This window comes from Micropterus salmoides, unplaced genomic scaffold, assembly GCF_014851395.1.
Source record: "Micropterus salmoides isolate LMB-PRFRI ecotype aquatic unplaced genomic scaffold, ASM1485139v1 Ms_hic_scaffold_3907, whole genome shotgun sequence".
Taxonomy (NCBI): Eukaryota; Metazoa; Chordata; class Actinopteri; order Centrarchiformes; family Centrarchidae; genus Micropterus; species Micropterus salmoides.
Window position 1 is genome coordinate 1 of NW_024043270.1, and position 14,128 is coordinate 14,128.

At 40.9% G+C, this 14,128-nt stretch overlaps 1 pseudogene; it reads left to right on the forward strand.

The window, feature by feature from the left end:
* The first annotated feature begins 808 nt into the window (after window positions 1-808).
* LOC119885080 lies at window positions 809-13,800 on the forward strand (annotated as a pseudogene).
* The last annotated feature ends 328 nt before the right edge of the window (window positions 13,801-14,128 follow it).

Here is a 14,128-nt window from a genome sequence, read left to right on the forward strand (position 1 = left end):
TATGGGATGTAAACTGTAAAAGAAACTGGGATGCAAAGGAATAATACAGGTGACAGCCATAGAATCTAAGATCTGATTGGAGAGCTCAGTTTGCAAGTTAGATGTTAGATCACTGGTGTTTACACACATCTGCTTGTGAACGCTGTGTGGTTGCGCTATTATTAGTCAGGAGTTTTGAATTGTAAAAATATGTTTGATATTATTCCTATGACTGTGTAGGTAATTGATTACAAAAATCTAAATTGTTCAAGCTGAATCTATTTCGCCAGATTAATACTACAATTTGACTACCTGGAGGATGGATGTTAAGGGGCTCACAAACTAGGGTACATACTTGAACCATAAAACAAACATTTTAATAAAGATTTGAGAGGAGTAAAAATAGTAAAAGTTCTCATTTGAAACAGCTTTTTAAGTGCTTGTCATGACTCTCAGATTTCCTTTTTTCTTTTCTGTCTTGTGTAACACGCAATATTGTCTGATAAACTAAGACTGGGATCAGTAGATATCACTATGATATTTTTGTGTTCATGTCTAGAGACATAAATTCTTAATGTGTCCTGACCGAGACAGGCAAAATAGCGTGCCGTCTTTCACGACTTGCGTAACGTATATAGGTGATCAGAAGGAGGGGCAGGGTCCAACATTACTGTTCCACCCAACATCATCATCCCCATTTGCGTCATGTTCAGATGTGCATGAAGAGTGCTCTGTTGACCAGCGTCGCAGAACACGTCGTAACTAGTGAATGGTGTGAAAGGAACAATTGTTGTTTCCGATGTCTCACGTCTGTTTGGTCGGTATTATCCTCTGATCCTCGCATAAGGTTAACTTGATAATGCTGATGTTTCTTGTCACTGCTCCAGCTTCAGACTACGGCCTGTTTCTGTCTGATGAAGACCCCAGAAAAGGCATCTGGCTGGAGTCTGGAAGGACACTGGACTACTACATGCTCCGCAGTGGGGTAAACACACACACACACACACACACCACACACACACACACACACACACACACACACACACACACACACACACACACACACACACACACACACCACACACACACACACACACACACACACACACACACAACACCCACCACACCACACACACTTAAACAAACTGACCATTACCCTGAGCTGTGTGGCAAAGGTTAGAGTGAGCAATAGTTGTTATTTTAGTAACTGCCAAACTCCAAATACCGATCACTTTATGGTGGAGATATATCACAATTTCATTAATTAAAAAATACTTTAAAAAAATTAAATTAAAGGCACACTAAAAACAACTGGGAATAAAGACATTGTACAATATAATTTATGCCTAATTCAAAACGGGAGTCCGAAAAAGTAAAGCAGAATGAGAAAGCATGGGATAAAATTGGATATCAAGAAAAACGAACATCAAAGGAAGACTTTCAGTGTGACTTTAAAGAATTGCTCCGGCCATCTGTAGATCCATTGCCAATCTCTGATCCCTGCTGCCGAAGGCCCGGCCGACTCTGGTTGTCATGTAGCGCTCCCTCTCAGTACACATGGGGGTTTGATTTGCAGCACTAAATGGTTTCTCCTCTTCAAATCCACCAAAGGCAACCCAGGTAGGAGGCGTGACTGTGACCAATTATTCTGAACCAAATCTCTCCTCATTGTTGTGATTGGAAGGGAGCAGCGGTCTGTGATAGGCAGCCGTTAAATAAGGTTTTCTGGCCTGTATTCTCCCCTCTCTCCACGAAACCTGGATGCATTTGATCATTTTCTCAGCGGGTTTCTCTCTCCCTCTCTCCCATACATTCATTTCTTTCTCCTCCTTTTGACTCTCCCTTTTTTTGTTCTCTGTTCTCTTTTCTCTACCTTTTGTCTTTGAGCAGGATATCCTTGAATACAAGAAGAAGCAAAAGCCCCAGAAAATCAAAATGTTGGATGGGGCCGTTAAAACCATCATGGTGGACGACTCCAAAACAGTGGGAGAGCTGCTTGTGACTATATGCAGTAGAATAGGTACATAGTTACTTTTACTAGTCCTTTTCTCCATCCTTAAATCGTTTTTTGACTGTTTAAGATATAAGACAGTACAATGTGTAAAGTAGTATGTATGTATGTCAGTGTCACACAGTGTTTAAAAACCTTTGAAAATTTAATTGCTTTTGTACCTGACTCCTGGAGCATATTTTGTCCTCATCCATTTGATTCCAGGCATCACAAACTATGAGGAGTACTCTCTGATCCAGGAGACCGTGGAGGAGAAGAAAGAGGATGGGATGGTACGCTAAAGAAAGACAGGACACTGCTGCGAGACGAGAGAAAAATGGAGAAGCTGAAAGCCAAACTGCACACAGACGATGACCGTGAGTTCAGTGGAAACTCTAAACACCTGTTGGCCTGCGCTGACGGGTCTTGGATTATTCTCTCTTAACAAAGTGTGATGCCCTTTCAACATAAAAAATTTAGTTTATTTAATGGCCCATTTCACAGCTTAGCGTTAGTTAAAGGCAATGAGCGGAGGACTAATGGAAATGGCTTGGACCTTTCTGATGTACATAGCTAGGGTAATTCTTAAAACCATACAGATTACTTACACCCAAACTGACAAAAGGATTTATTTTATCTGTCATTGCTTTTAAATCCTGTCCTTTCTATGTAACCACACAGATTGGATTATTGTAAAAAAATAAAAATAAAAAAGGACAGGTTTTTATAATCCCTGTGGCTGTATTTTTCAGTGAACTGGCTGGACCACAGCAGAACGTTCAGAGAGCAGGGGGTGGACGAGAACGAGACCCTTCTGCTCAGACGCAAGTTCTTCTACTCCGACCAGAACGTGGACTCTCGAGACCCAGTCCAACTCAATCTGCTTTACGTACAGGTCTGACAAACACACTTAAGTATTTCTGCCTCCCACTTCATGTTTGGTTTTCATCGTTCACTTTCTAGTAAAACAAGTTGGTCACTTTTGAAGCAAGCAAGTTGCCAGTCTCGGGAGCAGAGCAATTTTTGCACCACAAGCTAAATCAAATATGTTTACTGGCGTTGACAGTGCGCCCAGCATAATGCAAAGGTTTTATTTTGTCTTAATAGGCTCGAGATGACATCCTGAATGGTTCCCACCCCGTGTCTTTTGACAAGGCTTGTGAGTTCGGAGGCATTCAGGCCCAGATCCAGTTTGGACCACACATAGAGCATAAACACAAACCCGGATTCTTAGAGTAAGCATCAATCCCACAAGATGATTTCTCACTGGTACAACGTGAAGAGTGTCCTTCCATAGTGAATAATTTGACATTTTAAAGAGAACTTTTATATACCATATATTAGGTGTAGAATTGTCTATGAAGATTCTCAGTCATCCAGGTCATAGTTATCCAACGAAGGTTAAAGTCAAGGGCAACTGGACTTGGTTGAAGATACTGGAAGACGTTAATAAGTCCTAACGACTGTCGTTACAGCAACCAGGAACACTAACGAACCAGCGGTATCGATGACCCTGGCAAACGACCCCACTGAGGTTAAATAGCTGAGTTTCTTCTGTCAGTCAGAACTGAAGTCCTTTGGATGAGGGACGAAACGTCTTCCACTATCTTCAACCAAGTCCAGTTGCCCTTGACTTTAACCTTCGTTGGATAACTATGACCTGGATGACTGAGAATCTTCATTTAAGTTGACTAAAAGTAATATAATTAAACCTTTCATGAAAGTACACATAGACGTATTTGTATTTTGTATTTGAAGAAGATTGATCGTTCTATTGAGCTTTAAGGCTGTAGCATGAATAAAAAGGAGTTCATGCTTTTTGTATGAATCTCAGCATCTGTGTTTTATTTCTTTTTTTAGCCTGAAGGAGTTTCTACCCAAAGAATACATAAAGCAGAGAGGAGCTGAGAAGAAAATATTCCAGGTGTGGTCACATTGTCCTTTTTGCATTGAGCGTTTTCGGTTCAGCTCATCTGACAATTGCGCAACAACTGTTCAGATACTGAATACATGTATGATCCAACCCGCAGGAACACAAAAACTGTGGAGAAATGACCGAGATCGAAGCAAAAGTGAAATATGTGAAACTTGCTCGGTCTCTGCGGACATATGGCGTGTCCTTCTTCCTGGTCAAGGTAAATAAGTAAAACATGCAACTATCTCTGTGATGTCACAAAAACACAGCATTTCAGTGAAGTACCACAGCACCATTTTATTCAATGAAAAGATCAAAGTGAAAAATCTAGCCTGAAGTTATTTTCTCCCCTTTATTTGAATTGAATTATTTAAAAAGGGGGGAAGCAGATTTTGGAATAAGTTGAAATGTAGACAAAAGCCTTTTATGTCTTGAGTGTGAAATCTGTTCTCCAGGCTTGGTGTTAACTGGATAAAGGGGTACCTAGCAGGTGGGGAATTTTTTGGGAGCCAGTAAAAACAAAACCTGCTGACGTTAATACTAAAAAAACAAAACTGAATGCATTTTAGATATAATAAGTCTTTTTGCTTCTTTTAAAAAAAGATCTGAAAACCTAAAAAAAAAATCTAAAAAGCAAAAGTTTGCATGTTCTTGCACCTGTGCTGGAGAATCAGCTTCTCTCTTAGAGCCAAAATTTATAAAATGTCCTTGTTGCACAAATGTTGCTCTGATGCAAAATTCCAGCCAACAGCATGTTTTTTTTATTCATCGCTAAAATAAACCTTTAATGTCTTTCTTTTTTTATATACATCATGTTTTTATGACGATTTTCTAGATTCTGTTTTTCTTAAATTAGTTGAAATTATTTTCATTATTGGCATATGTAACACTTTTCCACCCCTTTTACATTAAACTGGGTTGAGAACACCATTTACAAGACAGCTTCCACCAATTTATTAATTTACAGAAGCATTTTCTCTCTTCTTATAAGTATCCAAGGGAATACCCTTGGGTACTTGCATGCCATACGATTCCCAGCATACATCCCTTACATCTCTCTTTGACACACTTATTCACCAACACATAAATTAAAGCACACCGACAGCACCTTGTCTGCAGGGAGTTCAGCGTGGTTCCTGGAGGGAAACCAAAGGTGTCTGTGCAGCCGAGTGTGGCACTAAAGATTATTTCAGAGCAAGTGTAGAGGGATTGGAGTGAATGAGGGAGACTGGGAGACATAGCACAGCCAAACCTGGGACACTAACTAAGCCAAATAGGTCCAACTGCCAGCAGATGACTGCTGACTTGCTAATTTTTAACTGTAGCCCCAGTGTAACCACTGTGACACGAGTGACAGATCACTCATTTGTTACCAATGACATCTTGAATAAAAGCATGGGAAACTTCCCTGCCTGCAGCGATAAATTGCAGTCCAGTAGTCACCTTTTTACCGACTTCATTGCTGAGCATTTCTGGTAATTGCTTGAATAAAAGTCACATGTTACGGACTCTCTGCCAGACACTTCCTGGCTTTACATCAGTAGCTTTCAGCACCAGAGGTGAAGTATAAAAAACATCTATTAGATTGGCGCTCACCTCGTCTAATCTTCACTTGCAGTAGCTCACGCATTCCAATGTCCTGCTAGGCCACACTGTGCTGTCCCTTTTATTTCTTTAAGTGTAATACACACAACTCTTAAACCATATTCCACCTCCTGATCTTGGATCTGTGTTCTCCTTGATCAATTTGACATCTTATCTGCTCACCTTTTTGTCGTTTCCATCATCCTTAAATGTACCATTGGAGCAGAAACATCTTAAAAATAACTCTGGAGGGGGGAAAAAATCAGCCTATAGTCCCAAACCCATAACCCCTGGAGGACCCAGAGAGATTACAGGCCCTCCAGGACTTTTACACAACTCACCTCTTTGCCCTCATGTCACAGCCCATCAACTGTCCATCTGCTGCAGCCTCCATGCGAGGGAAAGAAAAAGAACCTCTGTCGGCACAGAGGATGACATTAGAGGCTCAGTGAATACAAGGGGAGGTTGAGAGTTTTTGACAGGTAGATAAAGACATGATTAAGACGTAACACTTTAATTACTAACTGGGAAGACTTCTGTCTTTTTTACTGGTTAGACTGATGAATACCAATCTTGGCAGATCAGTGTGACAGCTAAATTAGAGGTTCAAGCTGCTAGGCCTATGATTTGGAGTTGTGTTGCTTTACTGTTAATCTGTGCTTTCTCACTAAATGCCTTTTATTCAAGTAATACACTCGGCAGGCAAGGGAATATGAAAACCACTGTGGGCAGAATTGTTCGCTGAAGGGAATAAAATTGGTTGGTATCCTGTTGGTTGATCATCTTTTTTCCATTTACTCATTCTGCCTTTTATTTATACAGTGTGGTCCATGAGAATAACATGTCAAGACAAAGAAAAGCAGAGAAGCTACATGTTGCAGTTGTAAATACAGACGAGATGAGACAAAGTGACATTAAAACGCAAGCGCAAAGCTTTAGCTGAAACTAGTGGATGTAAGGGAGCACTGCATGCTGACACTAAAAAGCAACTCTCTTCCATACATGTGCACACAGTGCTTTGTCAAAGTCATCCATTAAAAATCTCTACTCTGACTTCAGTGACTGAAAAGTGTAGATAAAAACCCCGTAGTCCAGTATGGATAAGACTGGAAAATGATACCTGTTCAGTGTCGGCAGTTAATACGAGTTTTTGTCTCCAGGTCATCAGCCATGGACAGATGATGTGCTGGGTGTGATTGAATGCAGTGTTTTTGGAAGTATTAAATAAAGTTTGTTTTTTGCAGGAAAAGATGAAGAGTAAGAACAAGCTGGTACCGCGGCTCCTGGGGATCACCAAAGAGTCTGTGATGAGAGTGGATGAAAGGACCAAAGATGTGGTTCAGGAGTGGCCACTTACCACTGTGAAGAGGTGGGCAGCGTCACCCAAGAGCTTCACTCTGGTAAGACACACATACAGAAAACCCACAACATCTGACTGGACACTAATGCAGTCTTATACCAGGACTTATCACAGTGGTTCTGAATATTTTTTCACATTAATTCACAATGTTTTGGAACTGCTGGCTTTGTTCTTTCACCTATTTTGTTAAATTTTATTCATTCTGTCCACGCTGAGCACTACACCCCTAGTAGTAAATAATAACGCCAGGCCCACAGTGAACCCAACTGTTCCTGCAGTGGCCATAAAACTGTAGCACTCTAGTGCTCAGTTTGCCTGTCCTTTATTCCCCAGTGCACTTCAGTTATTGAACAGTCTTTTGTCTTCCCTGTCAATATCCCTCCTTTGTGTCAGCACCCAGTGTTCACGAGCAACATGGATTTAATCTCGCAGATCTGGTAGAAGTGCTGTCTCTATTAGATGAACACGCTCTCTCTTTCTTGTTAATTCAGCAGAGTGCTTTGTGGTTTAGGCGGTGTGTTTCTGTGACACTGAGATTCAAAATGGATACAAAAGTTTGATTTATAGTCCGAGTTTGCCAAAAGATGGTGTAGAGATCTCTCCACCTCTTGCTTTTTACTTTATACAAAAAAAAAATCCATCCAGATTTATTTCTTCTGCTCCATGTCCTACATAAAATCTACTCCGAGATGCTTGTTGGTGTGACATCAAACCGCTGCAACATCAGATTACCCCAACACAAGATGTAGTATTCATCAGAAATTCACATTAATCGTAAATCGTCAGCCTGTGTACAGTACATGCACTGCAGCGGTTACTTTCCTTAAAATCCAGTATAAAATGCGTGTTTAAGGGTGTGTGTGTGTGTGTGTGTGTGTCTGTGTGTGTAGGACTTTGGGGAGTACCAGGAGAGCTACTACTCGGTACAAACCACTGAAGGGGAACAGATCTCTCAGCTCATTGCTGGTTACATCGACATCATCCTCAAAAAGGTGAGACATTAATCTCTGGAGAGACAGATGAATCATAATGAATCAATATCCTCCTGTAACAGATCAAGTCTCTGTTGATGCTTGGTGTATTTGGGCGGCTGTCTCATGCAGCTGCAGTTAAAGGACAATACAGCTGGGCTCATGTGGCACAGGTACACTGTAAGAAGTCATGCTGTTTAGAGGAATCCCTTCATGTTAATCATTAACTTAATCATAATTAACTGCCACTGTCAAAACCATTAGAACGTGTACAATTATGAGCTTAAATCACTTTGCTGCAGCACCTCTTTTCACCCTGTGTGTTGACTGCTCCATTTTAGTTACGGAGTGAAGCATCTCACTTCTGTTTGATCTTTTTTTTGGGGTGCACATGTGCAGTACCTCTTACCATTCCTGTAAAATACGCCTAAAACACCCTATCCAAGGCATACCAAAAGTAAATAGAATGAAGTTCTTGAACCATTTGGAGTAAATGCATGGTTTTGGGCTTCTCTGAAGGATAACACTCGGATGTGTCTAATCCAACAGTCAGAATCACTGTAAGTGCTACTGGAATTGATTAATATAAGTTTGAAAACACTAAAATAATAATAATACGTTTTTGATTTCCGCTTGAAAATGTTTGCTAACACATGCATGCAGACAACAATAGCTGGGGCAGCAGCAGGAAGTCTTACAAAGTCCAAGTTTAAATATAATTTAAATATTTTACAGAGGTGTTAATGTCTAGGCGTTTTTTTGTTGTTGTTGTAAAAAATAGCTCCGCCCCTTGGTGGCAAGGGGCAGCTGCATCACTCCATATATGCCTGTAGCATTACGCAGATATGTTTTTTGCTGATCATCAGATCATGAACTTAGTTATTTTCAGAATTTTATTGGCTACACGAAGTGCCAGTCACTGGCCCAGTTGGTTGCAATTAGTTCGGCTTATTCAAGAAATAATAGGGCTTGGCACTACCTTACAGCGCTGGCTCTCGTTGGCTATTGTAGGCTGTGGACCAGACATGTGAGCTCTTATTCGGTCGAATTAGGTTACAATCGAAAGGTCAGAGATCAGCAGCCATTTTGAAATCAAGATGTGGTTGTCGTTTACATCCAAACCAGAGTTATTATGGTTATAATGACATAATAGGCGTGTCTGCCGGCAAATATGAAATGATGCTGCAGCAGTTCCTGGGGAATTATTGATGGAATAATGTGTTTTGGACTAAATGTTTTTACTGGATTTGATTGTGTGGACCTTTGTCAATGTAACAAGACCATTTTTGTTGGAATATAATCGATTGGTAGATTACTATGAGGCTTCATAAGTAAGTGGCGTCAATTTTGATTGTATTGGGTGGACTGATAGAGGAACTGATTGTACTCACTGTTGTGATTTGTATCTTGAAATTGTTTGCATTGGTTGAATCAAAAGGATTTTAGCTTTCCAACAGTGTATCATGAGTATGAATTAACATATCAGTTGTGTGCACATACCAAAGGCTGCCACCAGGGAGGATTGGGGTGAGGGGAGACAGCAGGCGGACGTCTTGTCCTGTCTCCACCAGTGTTTTTGAGGGTGTGCCTAACTAGCGCTAGGCAGTTATTATGACGCGTGTTACATAGTGACACAGATAGGTAACTGAAGTAAAGGCTGGACTACAATTGAGCGATTCAGGAGCAATGTTTTCTGTGGGAGATGGTAACTGCTTTGGGCTTTTTCCCTTTGCAAACTTATCATATGCACAAAAAAGATAAAACAATAAAGGAAAGGGGGAAAAAGCCAAAAAGCATTATGACCTCGTTAAGTGTTACTTTACCAGCAAACACTTGTTCCCTGCGTTCATCCTGTTTGTGTCTCCTTTATTTCTTTACTCAGTTGAGAAAGTTACCAATATGTAATTCCCAGCTTAATGCCTTCAAATTACTGATAAGATACCTCTGCACACCTCGAGGGCAGCACAATTTAATTACAAGTCAAACTCCCACACACTTCTCTGGTGGGTTATTTCATATTTATTTCAAAAGGCATTTTAATTTAAATGACCTTCATCTGGCGAACCTAAAGCCTAAAAATCGAATTAAATGTGTCAATCTGAGAACAGTTTCCTACTCTGAGTTGCTCAATGAATTTGGTCACAGGTTTTCTTCGTTTATGTGACACTAAATCTGACATTTAGCAAAGACCCTCAGGGTACCTTCTGTAAAATCACTGGGTTCCTTTTTGAAACTAAGATTTGGTGTATTTTCCTCTCTCCTGCAGAAGCAAAGCAAGGACCGCTTTGGATTAGAAGGTGACGAGGAGTCAACCATGCTTGAGGAATCCGTGTCACCGAAAAAGTATGTAAATTATTAACTAATAAAAGTGCAAGCAGCATGCCTCATTGGGAAGCTATGTCAGTTGTTGAACTCTTTGTAAGGATTGTGCATTTTAATAACATTTGTTAACATTGTTTTATTGTCAAAAACAATTTGTTCCACATTTTTGGTTCATGACCTGCAAAACTGACATTCCTATCAACTCCTTAACTGTACTTTATTTAGTGTTAATGCTAACTCGCTAAATTGAGATGGTAAACATCAGCATTTAAACAGTTTCATTGTAAGCATCTAAGCATGCTAATGTTAGCGTTCTGCCCATTCCAACATTGTGTTATAAGCCTCTCAGAGCTGCTAGAATGGCTGTAGACTCTTGCTGAAACCAGAGGACAAGCAGGGCTTCTTGTCACGGTTGGGGACAGTTTAAAACTTTAAAAAAAACGCTATAGAAATCAATATACTTGCATAGAGAAAGTTTTACAAAGGATGGACACAGTTCTATAAATGAATCCTTACAGTAGTTCCCCTCTGATCACTGCAGTGCTCTAATGGCCAGTATAATCTGTTGTATGACGGTGGTTTGTCTATGAGCAGCACATGGAGTTATTGCATATTATCCTAGCAAAACACAATATCAGACTGGGTCCTTTTTCCAATTTCCTTCTCACTGCCGCCCCCGACCACATCTCACACATCCATCTTCCAGGACCTCATTTCACCACGTGAGCACTTCCTTAGCTGGACTTTATCCTGAGAGATAATCATTATGTGAGGAAATGTTGCTGCAGTTGGACATGCGAAGAGTCTATCTGAACATTTCCTGATTAGATGTGTATTACCTCATTTATCCACAATGGACTCTCGGTGCGTAACAGAAGCCCTTTTTTCTGCCTAGCCTCAATTGATATTGCTTTCCTGCTTTCAACTGAGAGAGTATTTGCTGCAATTGTTATTGTATTTTTTCCCCCTCTTTTGCTGTATCTCGGCTTGTGCGTAGGGCCGAAGGCAAAAGTCTTTTAATACTGTGAGAACATAGCAAGCCAAACTCTGGAAGGCCTTATCTGAGGAAAAACAAAACAAAGCTTTGTCTTCCAGAAGTACACAGTGGGAAGACTCTGCGGTGTCAGTCTGCTTTGTGTTAGTGGCCCACTGTCACAAATGAACACAACCACACTGCCTGGTGTTAAAACTCTCCCATAAACACATACACATAGCCAGAACCAGATACATTTTTAGTCTTCTTTTTTTTTTGTTTTGTTTTTTTTGTGATCTCTTTATGTGCTTGCCTTAATTTGTTTGCCGCTGTTTCGGCTTGGTACCAACTTGGTACATTACTTACCTTGAAATGTCTTGCCCCTCTGAAGTATTTTTGTGCGTAGCATGTGTGGCGCAAAGGTGGGAGAAGAGGCGCGAAATGGTGGGAGTGTCGCTCAAATGAGGCAGCACCAAGGGAGTTGTTGGTATTTTTTTTTTTACATGAGGTCTGTGATGTTAAGCTCAAAATTGACATTAAAGAGGACCAGATCCGTTTTCAATGCAGTGTCACCAAAATGTATGATTCTACCAATACTATCCTACAAAGAAAGAGAGCAGTCAGTAAAGGCTCTCTTGGTTATTATGTAGAATAATGTGTTTAATCATAACATGTCAATGTGTTCAAAAATGTATATTTCAGCCATTTTATTTTCCTACTTGGATAACGTGTTCTGGTCTCTTCCCTTCATTTGGTGAGGCATTTTCATCATGCACTGTGATTGGCACAGCTTTTTGTAAGCTCTGAGACAAGTAATATGAGTGGCTGAGAGGATAATGATTAATCACCTCTCCCCCCGATATATATTTCATCTCACTTCCTTTGGTGATAAAGGCTACTGTGCCTGTATGAACCAAAATTAGCGGGTGTGCTTGGAAAACCCTCATTATCTGCCCTGGTCACTGTCATGTCACCATTTGAATTGTTCTTAGGCTTTATAAGCCAATCACACATTAACTGAACTTTTCTCTGCTTGAAGTGAAAAGCTGCATTACCTGCCGGTTTGTGTACCTGCAGGTCCACCATCCTTCAGCAGCAGTTTAATCGTGTGGGCCGGGTGGAGCATGGCTCGGTGGCACTGCCAGGGGTCATTCGCTCCGGCTCCATTGGCACAGAGTCACTCAGCATGGGCACCATGCCATCTGCTCAACAGCAGATCACAATGGGCCAGATGCACCGTGGACACATGCCACCACTGGTAAGGACAGCAAAATGGCCCTTAGTATGATGTTTGATGTTTTTTCATTCACTGATGAAATCCTAAATGTTTATGCCACTCATCCAAAAGTTTGTTTAAGGTGGTACTACCGGACAGATGTTAAATATGTCACCTTTTTCCCCCTCCTCATAGTTGATTCGTGCACATATTAACAATTAGCTTCACAAGGGGACCGTAATCTTCCTTCAGCAAGGTTTCTTCAAAAATGACTCCAGGCTGTATTCTGTGAGAAATGAATCTGTTTATCTTCCTGTACGCACAGAGTTCAGCACAACAGGCACTTATGGGAACCATCAACACCAGTATGCAAGCTGTGCAGAAAGCCCAGATTGACCTAGGGGAGGTCGACAACCTGCCGCCACTGGGACAGGACATGGTACTGTACAGTGCACATAAAATACATCTGCCTATAGTTAATATAAATCCCTTACATATTCATTTTCTATGCACACTTTGACAACATCCATCAAACAAAATCAAAATTGATACTTTTGGTGTGGTCTACCTCTGTGTACCTAGGCATCCAAGGTGTGGATCCAGAACAAGATGGACGAGTCAAAACATGAGATCCATTCCCAGGTTGATGCCATCACTGCAGGAACAGCCTCTGTTGTCAACCTCACAGCTGGTCAGTGGCACTAGCATGACTCAGCAGAATGTGCTCTGTTTGTCCGCTACCATGACTTTTATTTACTTCAGTTCACTGGCAACAAAATCATTAATATCAATGTCTTGATAATAGAGCAGGGCTACATTATATATTGTTGCATAGCCGCCGATTTTATTATGAGCCTTTTTTTTTTTCATGAATCCTTGATGAAACCAATGAAAGTGTTAAAACATGTACCCACAGTTTTACAAGTAAATGTTAGGGGTGTTATTTTCTGCAAAGTTAAAATTATCTAGTCAATTAGTGACTTTAAAGCAGGACTTTTCCATCAGTCTGGTGTTCATTAAAATACCTGTAGATCCTGTATAAAGTCTAATAGTTCCCTGCAGTGGTTTGGCGAATATGAGCAAGTGCCATTCTGAACCATTTCAAGTTGAAAAGGATTAATCTGCTTTTATCTGCTTTAGACCGATAAATATTTGTCCCTAATTTCTGTACTGTTTCCTGATCATTTCCCGTGTGCTTTGGGTTTGGTTAAGCGTTGTTGTATTCACTTCTCCTGGACTCAGTTTATCTGATGATTATTCCGTCTTTTCTCATCATACTTAGGCGATCCGACCGACACAGATTACACCGCTGTGGGCTGCGCCATCACCACCATCTCTTCCAACCTGACAGAAATGTCAAAGGGTGTGAAGCTGTTGGCTGCGCTTATGGAGGACGATGTTGGTGGCGGTAATGACCTGATGAGGGCTGCCAGGACACTAGCAGGGCTGTGTCTGACCTACTCAAGGCTGTGGAGCCAGCTTCTGGAGAGGTGAGCAAAGGAACCTTAAGTAGTGATAGTACCAGAGGTGGAGTTAGGTGAAGGATTAGGTCCGGAACCGGAGGATCGCCGGTTTGAATCCAGCTCGGACCAGAGTTGTGGAGCGTGAACTGGCACCTCTCCAGCTACCAGTCCACCTCCTGGGCACTGTCTGATAGTAATTATCAGAAGAAGTAGTTAATTTTTTTGCACCAGTTTATTGAGGAAATGTCTGAGGTGACAATTCAAAATAAAATAATTTGTGTAATGTAATGCATTAAGGCTGTCAGGCATTCTGTATTGATGTCAGATATGTTTCTCCTGTAGATCAACTTTTCTC